We start from the raw sequence: 20,556 nt of genomic DNA on the forward strand, positions 1-20,556 counted from the left end.
AAATCGGTGTACAAATGACCTGGAGGAAGAATGAACTTGAGCAATTGCACAATTATTTCAGGTAATCAGAAAAAGATGGGCAAAGTCTGGACATTTTCAAGACATGATACAATTAGATTGGAAAGTTTCAATAGATAAACCATTAAACTGTGAGTCAGGAGGTGCTGGTCCCAGAGTATAGCCAGAAGAAAATCAGTAAAAGTATTTCAGTTCACATTGCCAATATGCAGTTATGATTTTTCAAGCTGTTTGCACAGATCTGCTTATTCTGACGAAATTTGTTTGGTAATATAATAAGATGTTTTAGTGTTAGGATTTAATTTCTATTGTAATTCAGGGACTTATGCAGACAAAAAACTTAGCCTGGTGATTGAAGTGACTACCTAGTCTGTAGACATTCTTTTCCTTATTTGGATTTTGCTTTGTCTTTACTTCACAAGAAGGTGTAAGAGCCATCATATGACTTTTAACTTTTTTTTTTAATTGATATTTTGTGTTGTATGTCTAATGTTGGTTACAATTTTATGTTTTTTTCAGTAGGAAAATGTTCATGGTCTTGATTGTTGTGAGAAGTTGATTTTTGAAAATTTGGAAAGCCTCAACTTAGGAAATAGCAAATGTAGCCTTTGATGGAATTTTCAGCATTGTTTTGTTTGTTTGAGTCCCAGGAGATATCTGAAATCCTTCATTGATCTTTAGTCACACACTTTCAAGAAATGCTCATTCTTATAGCACAAGTTTCAGAGGTGGGGTTTATCATGAATAACTGGATTAAGTCTCTGCTCTTGCAGACCATAGATTTGAGGTTTAGCTTTCACCTGGATCATTCTCCAATCTGAGTCATTGAGGTTGTATGAATGTATGCACACTCTGAAAAGGGAGAAGGGGCTGTTTACCTCTTTTAAAACCTGACATGATTTCTACCTAATTGGAACACAATTAACACAGAGCTTTAAATCACAAGAACTTGTCTTGACTAGATCAGAAAAATAACTATTAAAAATACTTCTACAGGTAAGAGTTGTCATGAGACCTAATTGTATCTGACTAAATTTAGATGAGTAATTAAAAGACTCTCAGGTTTGAAGACCATGGTGGAGATCAGAGAAGAGCAAGAATGTGCTGAGAATGGAATATGGAGGGAGTCTGCAACTTCAGCAGGGACAAGTGAGGATGCTTAGAAGACACTGCAGTAGGTAGCCAGCCCTGCCTGAGCCTGGCCTTTCCTGGGAACCCTTTTCTAGGACTGGGTGAAACTTCTGCAAAACAGGAAAGTGGTGAAAATTTCAGGAAACGAAGAAAGCCTAATGGGGCAGGGCACAGTGTCAGAGGTGCTGTGTATGAGTGTGTGTGTGTGCACATACAATTGTGTGCCTGTGAAATCTGGGTGCTTTCATTTCCATCACCACCACAACTTTTCTAGTTAAAGAGGAGGTGCTGAAACTTGTACTGCATTGACCTTAACAGGAAGGCATGGAATTCCTCTGTGCTTTGAATTTCTTGGAATCTGGCCATGCCTCCACAAGATGCCTGAGGAAAATCATGCAGATTTTATTTCTGAGTGTTAACAGACTGTGTGCAACCTGGTTTCCACACAGATAGTCTTTCCTTGAGCTTATTTTGTGTGGGATGGGATAACCATTCTTCACTGACTTACTCTGCCAGCTCTTGTACTTTTCCGTTTTGGATCAGCAATTTTATGACATTAGGTCTTTACAATGGATCATCTTTTACTACAGGTTTTATTGCTTGCATCAAAATAGGTCAGTAAAGGTTTTGAGATGCCGTGATAATTGAAATGATCAAAATATGCAAAAGAACTCATTATGTCTACTGGTATGCTGTCAAAGTCAGAAAGCTAAATTAATAAAAAAAGGAGGACATAAAATAGCCATTTAATGTAATTGCATCCATTAGTGGTATAAGATGTCCTTCACTTGACACCCATTTGATGTTGGTTCCTGGTCCTACAAAATGGACTAAAAAGCTTGATATAAAAATACCCAGTGGCTCAGATGAACATTACAGGTCTTCAAAATAAACAAATATGAAAAAGTTTAACACCTATGGTGTGTGGTCCTTAGTTACTACAGGGATTACAAATACATTGCATTCTGCTTCTTCTAGGTGATCCCATGCATTTGAGTGTATTTACAAGATCATGGTAAAAAAATATCAGTCAGGGTAGGAAGGGTCTCATTTGTAAGTGATAGGAGAGCTTCAGACAATTGATGGTGTATGCAAAGATGTGGAAAATTTTTCATTAAAATAAAGGTTGTACAGATATACACCTGTGCTTAGACATTACCCTTTCCCTGTGGACAACTCTACCCACTGATTCTTCCCATCTCGTTCCCACTGTACACTGTCAGAGGAGGCTGAAGAGCAATGAATCTCCACTGAGCTTTACCTATATGATGCCTGAAATCTCTTGGAGGGAAAAAAGAAATTAGCATGTCATGAAGCCCTTCCCTTGGCAGACAATTAATGCCTTCTGGTACTGAAAACAAAATAATATACTTTATATACTTAAGGAGTATCTGGCAGACCAATATAATGTCAAAATTTTCAACCCCTGCTGAGGACATGGGCACCCAAGCCCCAGAGAGGGACTGCCTGGAAGGGAGGGAGGGAGGGAGCAGTGTTGCAGTGTTTGATGTTGAGGTAGCTGCCCCCGATTGCAAATGTGCTCCTGGGACCTTCCAAACACCCTCTGCTCTTCTGTGATTCCTCTTTGCTGTCTGTCCATCCCTGTGCTTTGTAATAATTCTTTTAGATAGTGAAGAGTGCTCCATTCCCTTTTTCATGCTTGTGAAGAGCAGAACTGGAGATGGGGCAGATGTCTGGCAAAATCACATTCCCCTCCAGTTTAAAGAGACTTATTCTTTTATGTTGCTGTTAATCCTGTGCCAAGTATTCAATGAAGAGAGTAAAATTCAGCTTTTACAATGGCCACTGGGAACTTGTCTTAAGGGAGGTATTCCCAGAAACACAAAAAATAGAGAAACCCTCTCCTTCTTTTCCTCTGGAGATTGTTTGCAGTACACCTGAATACTCAAAATACTCAGATACTTCAGTCATATCTATCCAGAAAAGAGACATATCTATCCAGAAAAAGGTTAAAGGGATACTTTTTCTAATATTTATATAGAAACTGTGAAACTTCCTACTACAAATTAAAAGGTTTGCAACATTTCTTAAAGGTTTGTTCATTTGGGTACTAATAGTTATCTCCAATTTCAGAGAAAAATAACAGCTCATCTCTGACATATCTTCTAAGAAAAATGATACTTCATTGGAATTTCAATAGGTCTGAACTGTCACTATTCTCAAAAACTTGGGAGTAAAGCTCAGTATAGGTCAAAAGTAGCTTGGACCTTTGCAGAGCAGAGGGTGTGTTAGCATGAGTTGTTAATGAACAGAAGTTGTAAAAAAATGGCTCTTTTGATTTTCAACTGTCCTAGTCTTCCCCTCTCATCTTGATTTTTCTCTTCTTTTTCTCTTCAGTTCCAACATTTCAATCTTTCTCCTCTTGTTCTCCTAAGATGCAAAGATTTCTGCTCCTGCCCTAAGGTCTGTGCTTGATGTATTGGTTTTGCCCATGTCAAACCTAAATAGGTGAAGCCATTTGCCTTTTCTTCCTCTGAGTATGAAATCATCTCTTTAGGCATAGCTGTCAAAACACAGGCTCCTTACTAAATTGTCTTCTCAGAGGGTTTTTTCCTTAATGTAATTATTGCAAAGGAGATATGCATGTATGCAAAAAATTGCTGTCTATGGTGGTGATTGGACAACCTGCAGGAAAGGAGGAATGGCCTCTGTCTGAGTACAACTTGTGCAAAGCTTGTGCTCTCATTAGGGACACATCTCCTCCTCTAGGTTGGTCACCTTGCTTCTGGCCCTGCCTCACAAAGTGATCAAGAGGCCTTCAGAGAGTTCTAGGTTTGAGGGTTAAATTGAGGTGATGAAATCTTCTCGCTCAGAAAAAGAGATGCTCTCATTTTTATTAGCTTGATTTGTTAGAATAATAAAAATCTGGTTTGGATAACTAATAATAGAAGAGAAGCTTATAAAGAATTAGGAGAGGTAAAACTTTGAATTTCTGTACAGGCAAAACTGGAAACCAAGGAGGACTGAAGAATTTGAGCGTGTCAACAGATTGAAGGAATTATTCTGGCAAACAGAAGTCTGTATAGCCAATTCTTTCCACATGTTTATTGCTGATATTTTTATACAGTAAAGTGTTGGAGTTTACTTATGAAAGAAAAGCACTTTCATATCACTGCAGCCTAGTCATTTTTCTTTGGGAATGTATAATCAGAATGGCTTTTACTGAACCTTTTAATGGGTGATGGTAACAGAGTATTGCTAGGGGTCTGAACTGTGGTGGGGTAATGTGAGCTTTGTGGTATGTTATGGTATGCAATGGCAATATATGGGCTTTTCCCTCCAGCTTAGTTGCTTTTAATGAAAATAATTAAAATACAGGTGATACAGTTGAAGTTATATCCTACTTGTCAAATGTAAAAGCCTTGTACTAGCACTGAGTAACTGATGACTTAAATGTGCTGTACTAGAATAGCATACCAATAGGCTTGTTTTTCATTTGTTTTGTGTGGGACAACTAGTTGCTTAACCAATCCATTATTTCTTACATTGATTGAGCATTTTGATATGACATTTTCTTTTATCAGTCTCCTTGAGCTGATAAACAGGCTTGTTTGCAATAAAGGAAGGATTCCTGCTTTATTGTAGTGACTAATTGTCTGTCTTTGGAGTTGTCAGGAACTCCTTCATGCTAGTAAATGAAAGTAGACAGAAAATTCTAGAGCATCCTACAGCACTTCTACAACTGTCAGCATTAAAGGTTCTGCTTCCAAAAGATGAGTTTCCATCTCATTGCATAGAAATCTTACATGGGAGGCTTTTGTGTCTTTCCAGAAGATAACAAAAAAGATACAGTGATGTAAAAAAGCTAGTTCTGAGAATTATTTTTATTGGGTAATACCTTGACTACTCCTCAGCCTTCTAAGTCTTTCCAGAGCCACATCAACTTCTTTGTTCACCTCTTTTCTTCTGACTCTCTTTCATTGCATCTTCATTTGCTCCACAAAGCTGTTGCAGGTGGGCAGGCAGTAAAGCAACAGGTACTGGCCTCTATTTTCCTTGCCTTATGATTTTTTCACATCTTTCAATCCCAGTAAATATCCCTCCCTTTCACTGTAAACCTGTACATAAGTCATCAGCCGGGTGATGAGTTTGTTGCCATGCTCCTCATTTCAGTCCAACTCTGGTCACATCTCCTGGGTCTGTGGAGAATTTTGTGATTGTTCATACAGAGACAGCTTGTAACAGCAGTTCCTCCTTTCCAGTAGGAAGCTGTGAGCTCCTACCTGGAACAAAATTGTTCACTGGTTAAGATAAGAAGACACCAAGCCCTGCCCTATGGAATGTACAGTCTCAGTTAATGCCAGGACTGAGACTGGCAGTGATTAATGTTTGGGACTAGAGAAGGGAGTTGAAGTAACAGTAAATAGCATGGGGACTAGCACACAGGTCTGCATCTGCCCATCTCTTGTCATCTGGAAATATCCCTTGCTAGAGTTATAGAAATGGGAATTGATTGAGGGTGTAGGGTGCAGGATTTGGGACTCGTTGAGCTAGGGGAGATCTGTGTTTAGGGACAGTTTAAGGAAGCTTTGGAATGCTTGGGTGGCATCATGGTAGAAATTTTGTAGATTACAGATCTGCTTCACTCTGTGTTTATTTAAATTATAAGTGAAGGTGGAACTCTGGATGAACATCTTTTTAACACATACATCTGAATGTGAAGAAAAACCAAATCTTGCTAAGCTCTTAGATTTGGTGATATAATGGGCTGGGATTCATATGAGGTGATTGTGTATTGTGGGTGAAATATTTCTCTGTCCTAAGGGCAGGCATAGAGCCTGTGAACTGTTGGAAGTCTCAGGAAAGCTCTCAGGGTAGGGAGAGACAGCTAAAGCAGAGCCTGGGCCTTCTGCTGACTTTCTGCATGGGGTAAATTTTAACATATGCAAAAAATTGAAGTCTTTGATCCACTTTAATTTTGTTGCCTTTCTGTTTGGCTACGCATCTCTTTTATTTTAGTTTGTTTTGGTGGTGCGTAGTGGGTTTTTCTGTTTGTTTTAATACTGAAATTGATCTTTTTCTCTTTTGGCATGCATAATATTTGTTTTGTTCTAAACCAAGAAGACCTAACCTTTCCCTTAGGCCTTGGAAATGTTTCTCTATGTTTATTTCTAAAAGACTTATTTTTTCTTGCATCTTTTGCCAAGGTAGAAAGAAACTCCGAATACAGTTTGCCTAGGAGGGCTGTAAACAGGCAGACACTGCAACATTCCTCTGAAACACTTGCTGCTGACCACCAGGAGATGCTGAGTACCTCAGGTATGATCCAATATACCAACTGCTGTGTTCCTATAGAGTTTTCAGAGACTTACAGGATTCGTTGCCTATTCCTGTAGGCTTCAGGGATATAATTCTAACTACAGTTGGATAAATGAATACATATAAATTATTTGACCCTCCCTTTCTCCTCTTAATGGACCACTTTTGATTTTAGCGCATATAAAGATTTATGGACCATCCCGGAGAGTCACCCAGGTTGATAGTAGGTACTATCTTCAAAAATTTTTCATGAGTTCCTTTTTTTGCCATCTGCAAATGCTGCCTGAATCACAGTAGCTTTTATATAATCTTTCATTCAACATCCACCAAGGGATTAACACAAATAAAAGGTGGGAAAATAATGAATAAATGTGGAAAATATAAATATGAAAAATCTTAACTAGCAAATATCTGTGAATATTCAAGGGTTGTAGGCACTAAGGGATGCATTTATTAGCTGTCTGAATTTGAATAAAGATTTGCAAGCAACTAATTTTCCTAGTGAATAGCTAGCTCAGCCCTTTAACCTTTCAGGGAAAAAGGTGAGGCAGAACAAAGAGCCTCTTGAAGCAAAGTTGTGCTACAGCTTTAGCTGACTTTAGGAAGCTTTTGAGCAGCACATGGCATTATGCAGCAAGAGGACACCAAACATATGTGCTTTGGAATATGTGTCTCTTATCTGAAAAGTGTTGCTCCACATTGTAAATCATATCCTGGCAGAAATTAGAATGAAGGCAATTCCAGAAGGAAAGGAATTGTGCTTCACAAGTTAAACTTGTATATTACTTATTTGGTAGCCAAATTTAAAACTATTTATTGAGTGATGACTCAGGTTTTTACCTGTGATATGACTTGAAAAGGCTGGAATCTTATTGAAGTAATTTCTTTAATGGAAGAAAGATGGTGCTATTATAAAATGTGACAGTTAACAATATCTTTGGGTGGGAGTGAGAGAAAGAGTCTGCAACAAAATTACTTAACTTTGCATAAGAAATTGCTGGCTCACATTATGAATTCATAAATATAAACTTGCAGGGGGGCTAGCTCATTAAATCAAATAAAAGCAGTGGGGGGGAAAAAAGAAAAGCACTGAGAATCACTTTCCCTACTCCAGGCCCACGGGAAAAGCAGAACCATGTGAGGTGGAACACATTCTGCTTTCAAGCTTTTGCTTCCTTTATGTGTGTGTTAATAATTTAAATAATTTTGAATGCATAAAGCCAAAATTTCAGTATTAGACAAAGCTGGCAAATAATTTATCAACTGCAGAACAAATAATTACCTTTAATTGAAAGGAATCTTTCTGCATCCTGCAACAATAACCTAATGACTGGGGCTGATAATAAAATTACCCGACTTCTTTAAGCCAGATCTCTAGAATAATGTAATATTCTAAGATTTACATTATTAATTTATTTATTCTTAACATTCGTTTTTGTATAATTAACTGAAAGCTATATAGCTACATTTTCTCCCTCCTTCTGAACTGTTGCACCGATCTACACCTCTGTATGTGTACAAAGGCAAGGACACATGGCTGTATTCCCATATCAGGACACCTCTTACTTCCCTGGTGTGCATTGTGTTATTTTATTACATTGGATTGTAAGCTCCTGACTGTGGATTTGACTATGTGACCCTAACACTGGCAAATGGAACTCAGTGAGACTGCCTGAGTTCACTGAGATTACTCACCCACTTACTAACACTAGGCATGTGCACAAATCATCACAAGATTTAGCAAAATCGACAACAGAAAGTAAACACAAGAAAGAAAGAAGAGAGAGAAAAAATGGTGATAGATATTTAAACATCAGTCATACACCTGCATAAATGGCTTGTTGTAAGAAGCAGCTGATCATTGCTCATGGATATAGCTGTTGAAATTTGCAAAAATTTGAAATTATTTCCTAACAGTAAAAATAGGATTTTGATTTTTTTTTTTGTTACTTTGATTTTGTTTCTGCACTGGATTTCATTGTTCTGGTGGCAGGCTGCTTTTGGAAGGACAGGGTGAACTTTGCAGGAGACTGAAGACCTCTCGACCACTGAGTCCTGCAGCAGTCCAGGCAGCAGCAGCCCAAGCTTTATGATTGTCCCTGGCTAACCCTGAATGGGACAGTTAAGGTCATGGTACATGTATCCCAGCCTGTGAGCAGTTCTATTCCTAATCTCTGTGAGTGAGACTGTAAGAAGTGCTAGGATGATCATTCTACTGATTTTTACTCTGCTACTTCTTGTTACATATGATAGATGGAATGATAAATACCTGCAAATAGGAGCTTACATCCACTGGCATCTGGGTTGAGGCCACCAAATCTGACCATTATGACATGTCACTGATTTGCTCCTTCATCAGTCCTGTGGAGCTAAAACTTTCATTTTCCTCTAAGGCAAGAGTGAGTGGCAGTTCAGATTGATTTTATGCATGTGAAAAGCAGGAGATGTAAATGACAGAAAGGTTAATGATAGGATAGATGATCTTTTAAAGCTTTCAGCTATTAGCATTCTTTCAAACTTTCTATCATGCTTCAGATAAATGATTCAGGGTTTTTTTTAGCTGCAGTCACAAGAACAGGACAGATTTTGTGAAGCTTGCTGACTCCTGTGTGAAAACTCCAGGCATTGCTGGGGACATGTATTCCTCTTGTGTTTGTTCTCTCTAGAATGATGTTTTTCCAACTGAGCAATAGAGGATATCAAAGGGAGCTTAGGCCCAATGTTGTGTTAGGCTGGCAGCCAGTACTGTGATGCCAGTATTTCAGTGCCTGTGAGCTGGAAGGCAGATTGCTGACCCTCTGCTGAAATGGCACTGGCAATAAGATGGACCAGGCATGGCTACATGTCTCTTTTACCAAAGCAGCAGTGCCTGGGGTGGATGGAGCCCAAAGACACTCTTAGAGCCAGCTTGTTTTGCCATGAGCTTGGATGTCTTCCAGAGGGAGCTTCTTTCCAGACTAAGACTGCAGAAAACTGTGGTAGAGAAAAATAACAAAACACAGGAACAATGTCAAAGCAAGGCTGGTGTAGTGGCAGAATCTCAGCCAATTATTAGGCGGTGTTTAACTCTTCAAGAAATACTCTAAAAGATATGTAGAGGTGTGCTACCTCATAAAAAGGTCCTGCTGTGGCAGTGAGGGATGGTGGAATTAACAGCAATCACAAAAGCAATGTCTGAAATCCTGACTGTAGCTGTATGTTTCTGCAGGTGTGTGGGTGCTGCTGCTGGTGATGCTGTGAAGTGAAATACAATGTAGAAACTGGTCAGCAGAAACAAGAGAGACACATGGACACCACCAAAGTCAACATGCAAAGCTGGCATCATAATACCTATCCAAATGTTTCCTTCTGTTACCCTCTTTCTCAGAATGCATTTCTTTTCTAGATATATTTCACTCTGCAGACTTTCCCAAAATTTATATTTCTCCAAAACATTCCTTCTTTCTATATGACACTATCTTTCTCTCTTGGGCCAAAAGGTTGCTTGCTAGCTTACTGCTAGCAATGTGAACAGTGCATTATGTGGGTTCATTCATAGTTTGGACATTGGAAACATAACTGTAAAGGTTAACATAGCAAAATAGGAGAGTCATCTACAGCAGATATCTGTGATGTTACAAAATCAGAGACCAAATTTTTGCTCAAAAATACGTAATATAGTTAATTACTGTTCATCTTCTGTTAGTAGTTATCTAGTGGTTAATATATCAACAGTTGTAGGCCAAATACAGTGTGGTTACAATATATATTTTCTCTCCCTCATTTAATATTATTTTTATTTAAATAATGAAGTTCCAACTTGAGCATGCTGGTTGATTGACTCATACTTAAAATTTCAATACAAATTAAAAAACCTAAAAATGTCTGAGGGAATAATTCCAAACTAAACTGCATAATGCCATCTGAATCTTGGGCAGAAGGATGTCTTATATCCTTCAGAAATAATCACACTACCTGTGGAATTGACTGATGAGGGTTTAGATATTGTTTCCAAACAGTGGGATAAAGTAGCCTCTAGGGCTCAGAGAAGTTTCCAAGTTGTTGAATATTCATAAGGAACTTTATTGTTCTGATGAACAGATGTAGTGGTGTAGCTGTGTAAAAGCCACTGGCTTTGGAATCCATGCTGCACAATGACGTTCATATTTTTGTGATAGTCTAAACACACATGATTCCCTAAGGCTGTGACATCTGAGTGCAGATTTCACAGAGATTTAGAAAAGAAATTCTAACTGGAGTGTTTTGGGTTTTTTCCATCAGAAATTTAAAAACTTGTCAGAGACATGCAGTGAAAAATAGATTTACTGTGAAGATGGCCAGGAGTAGAAAGAGCCCTGGGGAAAAAAAACTGCATTAAGATTGGAATGTTGCAGGACATCTGAACTTCACAGAGAAACACAAGTAGCTAAGAGACCATGCATGTAAAATAAACTTTTTTTATGATAATTCACACATCTAAACCTGAAATTCTCAATTAAAATGATGATAATATATATAGTGAAACATCATTTTGAATTTGCCTGCCTGCATGAAAAGGAAGAGACATTTGTCAAAACCAAGACCTCCTTTAAACAAACATTTCATTCCACCAGAGACAGGGATTACTGGTGTATCCTAATGGAGGTGTCATTTCTTCATAACTGAGAATAAACTACAAGGTTTATAGAATAGAATATCTAGAGCAATATGTTAATAATACTCTGCTAAATTCTCTGTTTGCACAGAACACCTTTGAGTACAGTAAGATGCAATTGAATATGAATAAATATTGAAAGGGCTGCTCTTTAAAACTCCTGTTAATTTGGCAACTGCTCTAGATCAACCTGAATCATATGCAATTAGATGAAGTTATCCTCTCTTCACAAAAGGAGCAGATGTGTTCAGTCCTGAACTAAGACCTAACTTCAACCTCCCAAAATGCCAGGAGTTTTCATGTGTATTCTACTGCTCTGACTTTTCAACTGATACAGCATATCACTAAAGCACAGACTCCTTGATGAGACAGACATTCTAAATGTTTGGTGACATAACATTAAATCATAGAATCATAGAATCATTAAGGTTGGAAAAACCTCCAGGACCCTCCAGTCCAACACTCAATCTAAAATCAGCATCATGTTCACCACTAAACCATGTCTCTATGTGCCATATCCGCACATTTTTTGACACTTTTAGGATGGTGACTCCAGTCACCAGACTTCCCTCGGCAGCCTGTTCCAATGCTGACAACCCTTTCCATGAAGAAATTTTTCCTAATACATGATCTGAACCCCCCCTGGTAGAAGGCTAAGATTAGGCATTATTAAATAGGATCATGTTACAGGTTCAACATCCCAGCAGAAGTGCATCAACACCAATGCACACAGCGTGGGCAATGAACAGGAGGGGCTGGAAGCCATGGTGCAGCAGGAAACTGTGACACTGTGACATGACTGTCATCATGGAAACATGGTGGGATGACTCACACAGCTGGAATGCTGCAATGGATGGCTATAAACTCTTCAGCAGACAGGCAAAGGAGAGGCGATGGGGTAGCCCTGTATGTAAGGGAGTGTTTTGACTGTCTAGAGCATGATGATGGTGATGAAAGGGTGAAGAGTTTATGGATAAGATTCAGGAGGAAGGCCAACACACAGGTATCACGGTGGGAGTCTGTTACAGACCACCCAAGCAGGACGAAAAAGCAGACAAAATAATCTATAAGCATCTGGGAGAATCATAGAACCATAGAAAATGTTGAATTGAAAGGAACCCATCAGGATCATTGAGCCCAACTCCTGGCCCTGCACAGGAAACCCTAAGACTCACACCATGTGCTTGAGACTGTTGTCTAAATCCTTGAACTCTGACAAGCTTGGTGCTGTGAGCACTTCCCTGGAGAACATGTTCCAGTGAAGACCTTTTCCTGATATCCAACCTAAATGTTCCCTGACTCAGCTTCATGCCATTTCCTTGGGTCCTGTCACTGGTTACAAGAGTGAAGAGATCAGTGCCTGCCCCTTCGCTCCCCCTTATAAGGATGTGGAAGACCACAGTGAGGTCTCCCCTCAGCCTCCTCTTCTCAAGGCTCAACAGAACAAGTGACCTCAGCCACCCCTCATAAAGCTTCCCTGCCAGCCCCTTCGCCATCCTCATGCAATCCTTTGGATGCTGTCTAATAAGTTAACATATTTTCCCTTTTTCTTATGTTCTTGTCTTTTCCCTTGTTCCCTTCAAGTTAACAGATGTCTGCAGCAAATACAAGACAGTAGAGAGGAAAGAAATCTGGGAATTGGAGTATGTGGATGAGAACTTCCTGAGACAACTGGTAAGGGGGTCAGCTTGGGAATGCATCAAGTGGATCTGCTATCTGTGAACAGAGAAGGACTTTTGGTTGTTGAAGGCCATCTTGAGCAAAGTGATCATGAAATGATAGAGCTCTCAATTCTTCTCAGTTCTCAAAGAACCTCAGATTTCTGGATGGCAGACTTTGTACTGTTTAGAAGATTGGTTGACAGAGTCCCCTGGGAGGCAGTCCCAAAGTGCAAAGGAATCCAGGAAGGCAGAACATTCTTCAAGAAGGAAATCCTAAAGGGGCAGGGACAGTCTGTCCTCATGTGCCGAAAGATGAAATGGGTGGGGAAGAAGACCAGCCTGACTGAACAGAGAGCTTTGGCTGGAATTCAGAAAGGAAAAGAGTTTTGGCCTTTGGAAGAAAGGGTGTGGACTACAAGGATGTTGTGAGTTTAATGCAGTGAGAAAATAAGAAGGGCTTTGGCCACAGAACTTGATCTACCTACTGCTGTAAAAGACAGTAAAAATGTTTATATAAATACATTAACAACAAAAGGAGAACTAAGGAGAACCTTCATCATTTATTGGATGCCTTGGAGACATAACAACAAAAAAATATAAAAAGGCTGAGATGCATGGCAGCCTGCCTTGTATCAGCAATAATGTGGCCATCAGGACCAGGGCAGTGATTGTCCCCTGTGCTTGGCACTGCTGAGGCCACACCTCAAATCCTGTATCCAATTTTGGGCCCCTCACTACAAGAAAGACATTGAGGGCCTGGAGTGTCCAGAGGAGAGCAGTGGAGCACAAGAGGAAGGGACTGGAGCACAAGTGCTATGAGGAGCAGCTGAGGGAGCTGGGGGTGTTCAGCTTGGAGGAAAGGAGGCTCAGGGGAGACCTTATCACTCTCTACAGCTGCCTGACAGGAGGGTGTAGCCAGGCAAGGGTCAGCCTCTCCTCCCAGGGAGGAAACAGAGGAAATGGCCTCAAGTTTCACCAGGAGACGTTTAGATTGGATATTAGAAAAAATTTCTTCATCAATAGTGTTATTTAGCATTGGAACAAGCTGCCCAGGGAAGTGGTGGACTCACTGTTCCTGGAAGTACTTGAAAGATGTCTAGATGTGGTATTTAGGTTTAGTGGTGAACCTGGCAGTGTTGTATGAAAGGTTGGACTTGCTGATCCTCGAGGTCTTCTCCAAACTAAATGATTCTATGAGTCTATGGTTCCATGGCTAATTATAAGATGTTTGAGAAGTGATTTTTTTTTTTTTTTGAGAATGTGCTTCAACACTGAAAAAGCAACAGGAGACTAGAAAACACTAATTATATTTACGTCATATAAGGGAAGAGTCTGGGAAAGATGATGAAAATTAAGTTCATTAAATCCAACAACAGTATTAAGACATTTTTGAGATAATGTTCACAGAGAGTTTAAAGCTGCATTTGAAGAATGAAAATGTAATAAGAATGAATCAGCATAGGTTTGGGAAGAAGAAATTATGACAAACAATTCTGATTACATTTTTAAATGGAATAATAATTGGCTTACATAGAAAGAAGCCTGGTAGACATTTTACAGATGGATTTTCAGGGAAGCTCTCAACAAGGTTTCACATGATGGATTACTGCATAAAGCCTTCTAAATATGGATTAAGGGATGAATGCTTAAGATGTCTAAGGAATTGCTTAGATGATAAAAATGGAGGAATTAAAAGTGCATTTTTGTTCACCCGAGCTAGGTTCTTTCATGGGAGTCCTTTTAGTGTCTTCAGCAGGACTTATCCCAGGACTGTCATTTGAAGCAGAGGCCCACAGGGCCCTTGATGGATGGCTGTGTGCCCTCATATTGATAATTTAGATGGTTCTGTAATACAGGAGAGTGACATTTCAAGTAGCTGACATGGGCTGTTTTAATACCATGTGGTAGAATATAATTTGAAGGGCTCTGAAGAAGTTCTGGACACACTGGTACTTCCACAGTTTTAGCACAGGAGCTAGCAGGGCTCATAGGTTGAGCTTTCAAAGGCATAAGGCAGGCTTGCCAGTGATAAGCAATGAGATAGCACACCAAAACCTGAGGACCTGAATGATAGTAGGATCCCATAATCTGCTCCATGAAGCATTGTCTACAATGAAACACACTTGAAATGCTTCTGTCCCAATGCACACAGCATAAGGAACAAACAACAGGAGTTTGAAGCTTTGGCCTGGTCCCAGAGATTTGACATCACTGGCATAAGGAAAATCTGATGGGATGATTCCTGTGAGTGGGGTGCCCCATTGGATGGTTACAGGCTCCTCAGGAGGGACAGGCAGGGCAGGCAAGGCAGAGGGGTGATGTTGGATATTAGGAAAACATTCCATACAGAGGGGGTGGCTGGGGCCTGGAACAGGCTCCCTGGGGAAGTGGACACAGCACCAATCCTTACATAGCCCAAGAAGTGTTTGGATGATGCTCTCAGGCACATGGTGTGACTCTTGGGGATGGTCCTGTGCAGGGTTAATTGTTGGACTCTGTGATGCTTGTGGGTTCCTCCCCACTCAGCATGTTCTGTGACTCTGTGATTTAGTGATTCTGTGAAGTGGACTAATATGAGAGAACCAGGAATCTGAATCTGTTATAAACAATCAATTCACAGTGGACTTGTAGGACTTTATTTTCAGAAATTTGTATCGCAGTCCATTTAGAGTTTAGGCCAGTAGGCTGCATTTCTGCTTCTTCGGTTAGATCTCTCTGGGAGAAGGTGATCTTGGTCTGGCATGCTGAAGAAAGATGTATACTTTAAAACACTGTATCTAAGGCTCATCAAAATAAATCATTATCTTCCAATACAGCTAAGGGAACTAATTCATAGAAAACTGAAACAATCTGTTGCAGAGGTCCACTGCTCTGTTAATGCTAACATTAACAGAGGTAATGACTTATAAGACTGGATAAAATGCCCCATTCACTACTCTAACTAGAAAAATGTATCAGTTTAAGAAGGATGAATGATACAGTCTAGAAGATGATAAGAGAAATATGCACATTTGGCATAGAGCCATTCTGTCTCCAGAATGAAACTGAGCTTGTGAGAACTGGTGCGACTTAAATTTACAAAAAAAAATTAATTGATGACACAATATTTTTGAACTACTAAAGAACCGGTACAAATTTTGGAAGTTTTAAAGGAATCAGAAAGACATTAAATTATCACTCTAATCTGTTGAATTGGTTTTACATAGACATAGGAAGTAACTATATTTTCTCTTCTGAACTTGTATTTTGAGAAGCTGCAAAATGCAAGCAAGTATGTGGAAGTGTCAAAATTCCTTTGGTTTCGCTTGTGGAGTTCTGAGTACATTGGCATACCATGAAACTTGTGCAGGCTTTTTGAAAAGGAGTTTATTTTACTAAAAAGCATCTCTTGGTTGTCTCATCTTCTTGTTTTCCTTTTCAGTTACTTCTTTAAAGTGTTGCACAGTTTGGGGATAGTTTTGGTCTAAAAACATGTTTTGGTCTATTAAAATACTTCACATCTTGAGCTGATGTTTTGGAAATCTGAAATCTAGTATTTCCTAAAATATAAAACAAGGATTAGTGGGAGGAGAGATGGATGGAGAAATGACAGGTAATCATCATAAGTGTTCAGGAAAATTTAAGGATTAATTTGTCCAATGTACATTAACTTAGATCCAAAGTAGTGGGGAATAGGAACAACTAAGAATACATGCAGAGAAAATAACCTGGGAAATATTGACAGAATAATGAAGTGCCCCTTTGTTTTCCTCTTGTAACTAAAGTGGCCACATTGCATATAGAGATTTCACTTTGCTGTTGATATTTTTTTGGTGTACAGTTTGTTTGATTTAAAGACCAAAGACTTGAGACAGTAAATACAAAGCTCCAGATTTTATGTCCTCTTAGAAGACCTGACTGTTTAATATATAGATCCAAACTCTATAAATACCTTCTAACATAAATCCTACTTTGACTTAAGTCTATACATATTTTCAAGCATTGCTGATGATATAAATATGCTGTTTGATTAGAGGGACAAGAAAATAAATCCAATAATATTCAAACCGGTCATGAGTTTAGGAAAAAAAACAAAACAACTGTAAGAATGGTGCAGCACTGGATAAGGTGCCCAGAGAGATTGTGAAATCTTCATCCTTAGAGAGGTTCAAAACTAGTCTTGTCATGACCCTAAGCAAGACCCAGATCTATCTTTCAAGGCAGTCCTGCTTTGATCAAGAGATCTCCTCCAATATTTATCTTTATGTGTTTCTGTGACACCTGGATATTTTTTGTTGTTGTTTCTGCTTTTCAAACATATCAACCTATTTGATTCAGTCAAGAATAAAATGATAGTAAAAACATTTGTAATTCTAATGTTGACAGATTTTTTTTTGTTTGTTTTTTGGGTTTTTTTGTTTTACAAAAAACATTTGTAATTCTAATGTTGACGGATAAATTTTCCTCAGGCTTTTAAAATTTAAAAATGTTTTGAGGTACTTCTTGGGTTTGTGGGACAATAGCCATCATTAAATTGTTTTTTAGTTGGATGTTGAAGAGTTAGGATTTATAATATCAGTAAATAAGCAAACCTACCATTCAAAGCTTTGAGCTTATCTAACATTTCCTCTGCATGCAAAGACTTTCAGTGGGATGATTGTAAAGTCTCTGCCTTGCAGTAGTGAGCTGAGCCACAGATAGTGCTATCCCCAGCAGAAACCTGGTGATGCTGTGAGAGCTGAACAAAGAGCTGGCAATGAAAACATAATAGCCCATGGCCAATGGCATATCTCCCACAATATTTTCCTCTGCAATGGGTAAGGCTGTGCATATTTCAATTTCACTTTAAAATCTTCATTCCCTATTTTCTCATCTTTCTCCTTTTTAAATGTCCTACCCAGTAAATTCAAAATAATTTTTGAATAAGTGCAACTATATAAAGAAAATGAAGACTGAGGATCACACCGCAAAAATGAACTTTTTCAAGTCAAGTGGCTGTAGAATTATCTATACAACCCCAATGTTTGAATCCCCAGAGACAGGAACTTTAGCAGAATCTCTTGCAAATTGCATTTGTGATAAAAGTTTTAAATGATACTCAATTTTCACCAGCTCGCAATAAATATAGTGCAATGCTGTGTGTTGACCTTGCAAAGGCACCAGATAGAACAGATTGTAGTCAGCTGTAGGGATTTGCTTCCAAACTGTAGCAAACTAGATGTGGAAAAGGCAGTGCTATAACATATAATCCCCTCTCTAGATTTTGAACAGATTGAAAGGGAATACAGTCAGCATTCAAATAATTTTTCGTTGCCATGCATATTAAAAGCCCAGGGTAAAACTTTGCATTTTTATTCCTGACTGTGTACATAGATAGTGCTATTCTCCATCCAAATATGCAATATGAAAACTTGTCTGCATCAGTCATTTTGAAATAATTGCTTTAATTTGGGTCTGTGGCTGAAAGTGAACACAAGACTGGTGTCAGCTCCTAGCAGTCACTTTTCCCAACAATTTAATTTTTTTCCAGCTTGACAAATAAAAAATGCTTAATAATAACTTTAAATTTAAAATTCAGTGCCAACTGATAAGAGACTTATCAAATACTGGATTTCTCTATATAAATAGGCATATCCAAAGTACAAAGATTCCAATGACTTTCATTTGTTGTACTGCCTTTGTTATCAAATTTCCCACAAATCAAAACTGTCCCTTCACTTCTGTCATGTCTCTGACAGCTTTACATATCATATTTATTTATTCTACACCTCAGTTTATCAAAGTTTTGTTTACAACATATCTATGGTGGAGAAATGATACCCTGCATACACAAATGTGGCTGGTATCTGAGATTTTGACTTGCAATCATGTGAGTTTTAGGCTAAGATTTAAAGGATAAAGGAAAATTGTCATTGTTTGTGAGCATGAGAACAAAATGCACAAGGATGGCAGAGACTGTAGTGCAAGGTGCTTAGAAATCCCATTTAGTGAGTGGTAAAGAAGCTAAAAAAGGACTTTGATTGCCCACATATACTAGATGCTGAGTTTGCAAGCAAAATTTAGTACTTGATTTTTTTTAAATGACTTGGTGTAATTTATAGGATTAACAGCATCTTTGGAATATTTGTTTCCTACATTTGCTTCTCTGAGGTCTCATCTTTTGCTCTTTCACATATCTTAGAATGGTCTCCCTTGCCCAGTCTCAAATGTGACTCACAGGAGAACATTCCCTATAGTCACCAACAAAGCAAATGAGGTTTTGTGGTTTTATGGGTGATGGCCCAATAATAGACCCTTCATAAACATAGTTGTTTTGGCAATGGAAAGAATGAAATTAAAAGAAAACCATTTAAAAGCAAAAATTGTTACACAGGTTTGTCTTGCTTTGGTTTACTTCATTCCTTAATGGGATGTCTCATTTTCCATCCGTTTTCTATATTGGCACTTGAACTTTCAAATGACAATTAAGTTCCTGAAGGTAGTGAGGAAAAAAGAGAAACAAATGCCTTGTTTCTCTCTCCCCTTTGAAGAAATGCCTGTAAGTTTATTAAAGTGAAAAAAAAAAAAAAGTTCTAAACTTAAAAAATGATAATGCAGAAAACTGGAAAATAAGAAGTGTCTGGCAGGACTGACTGTTCTTTTTCAGAGTTGAAGGGTTACTCAGTTTTCTCATTTCTCTTAGGTAAAATCTTCAGTTATAAACACAAAGAGCCTGGCACTTGAACTGGCAGATGTCTCTAATGTCTGCAAACAAGCCCTGCTTACACAGTTTGCCAAGCCTGGGTGTTGAGAATGAATTTGATTATGGAGATGGCAAGAAGACCTTGTGGAGGAGTTCAGGCAGTTCCTACAAGAGAAGGAAGCTGTGGCAGGGGATGTGACATTGGTAATTTGGGATTTTAGTCATGGTGCAGGAAACCAGCAAGGACATATGCACTACTGGGGTAATTAATGCTCATGTGCATCCAAGTCACATTTTTTAAAGAGAAACTTAGTTTCTCTTTAGTGATGTAGCATTCTCAGAAAGATGTTTTGGGATTTGTCCCGTCGCAGAGACTTAACTCTTATCCTGCTCACCAAGAGGTACCCAGTCTGAGGAAAGAGCAGAAGCTTTTACTCGTGCAATACATTTTTAGTAGAATTTCTGTGGTGATAAATTATTTATGTGATTAAATCTGAAAGCAACAGCAGATGTCTCATTACTTTTATGCAGAGATGGATCTGAGTCAGTATGAAATTTTAGTGATTCTTGATCAGCCCTGACCATAAGCTGAGAAAGAGGATTCTTGTGAACAGGCATTTATGGCTGCTTAGAGTAGATTCCTCAGGCAATTTCCAGCAACTGGGAGATCTGCAGATCTTAATGTGGGATCATATTGAATCTGAAATTCTTATTTTCATTTACAGTTTTGTAGAACTACAGTTCCTGGAAGATCCATTATATGATCTGGGACTGCAAGTTTTCTATTGTAACATGATTTGGTTGGAGCCTAAAATATGGTATAATAATTTCAGCTGTGGAAATTGCATTTAAAAGTTTACTTCATTTGTTTACATTCTTTCAGTCACTGGTTTCCATGTGTTAATGGGTATTAATGGATTTTAGTAGTTGACTGTATATAGTTTTAATTTTCCAGTACTGAGTTTAGGCTGGTAGCTGTTTAATCCTAAATTTCCCTCAAATCACGAACATGGCTCTTTCAAATTTATTCTCACAGGCAATTTTCAATACGTTTTCTTCCTCTGTTAAGATTAGTCTCTAATAATATTTTTTTTCATTCTTAAAGGTGTCTCGAATTCATCATAATCTAAGACAAGATAAATTTTCTTTATTCTTCTAGCCTTTCCCTTGTT

At 38.5% G+C, this 20,556-nt stretch overlaps 1 long non-coding RNA gene across 2 annotated transcripts in view; it reads left to right on the plus strand.

Moving 5' to 3' along the window:
- Nucleotides 1-17,016, plus strand: part of LOC143695562 (uncharacterized) — a 98,425-nt gene extending 81,409 nt beyond the window's left edge. Inside the window, exons 3-4 of one of the 2 annotated variants that reach the window (XR_013184906.1) lie at nt 6,318-6,429; nt 9,638-17,016. This is a non-coding gene — a long non-coding RNA (uncharacterized LOC143695562). The remainder of the gene's footprint in view (nt 1-6,317; nt 6,430-9,637) is intronic. The other variant, XR_013184907.1, reaches the window with a different exon arrangement.
- Nucleotides 17,017-20,556: the final 3,540 nt, after the last annotated feature.

The sequence above is a fragment of the Agelaius phoeniceus genome, chromosome 1 (genome assembly GCF_051311805.1).
Source record: "Agelaius phoeniceus isolate bAgePho1 chromosome 1, bAgePho1.hap1, whole genome shotgun sequence".
NCBI lineage: Eukaryota > Metazoa > Chordata > Aves > Passeriformes > Icteridae > Agelaius > Agelaius phoeniceus.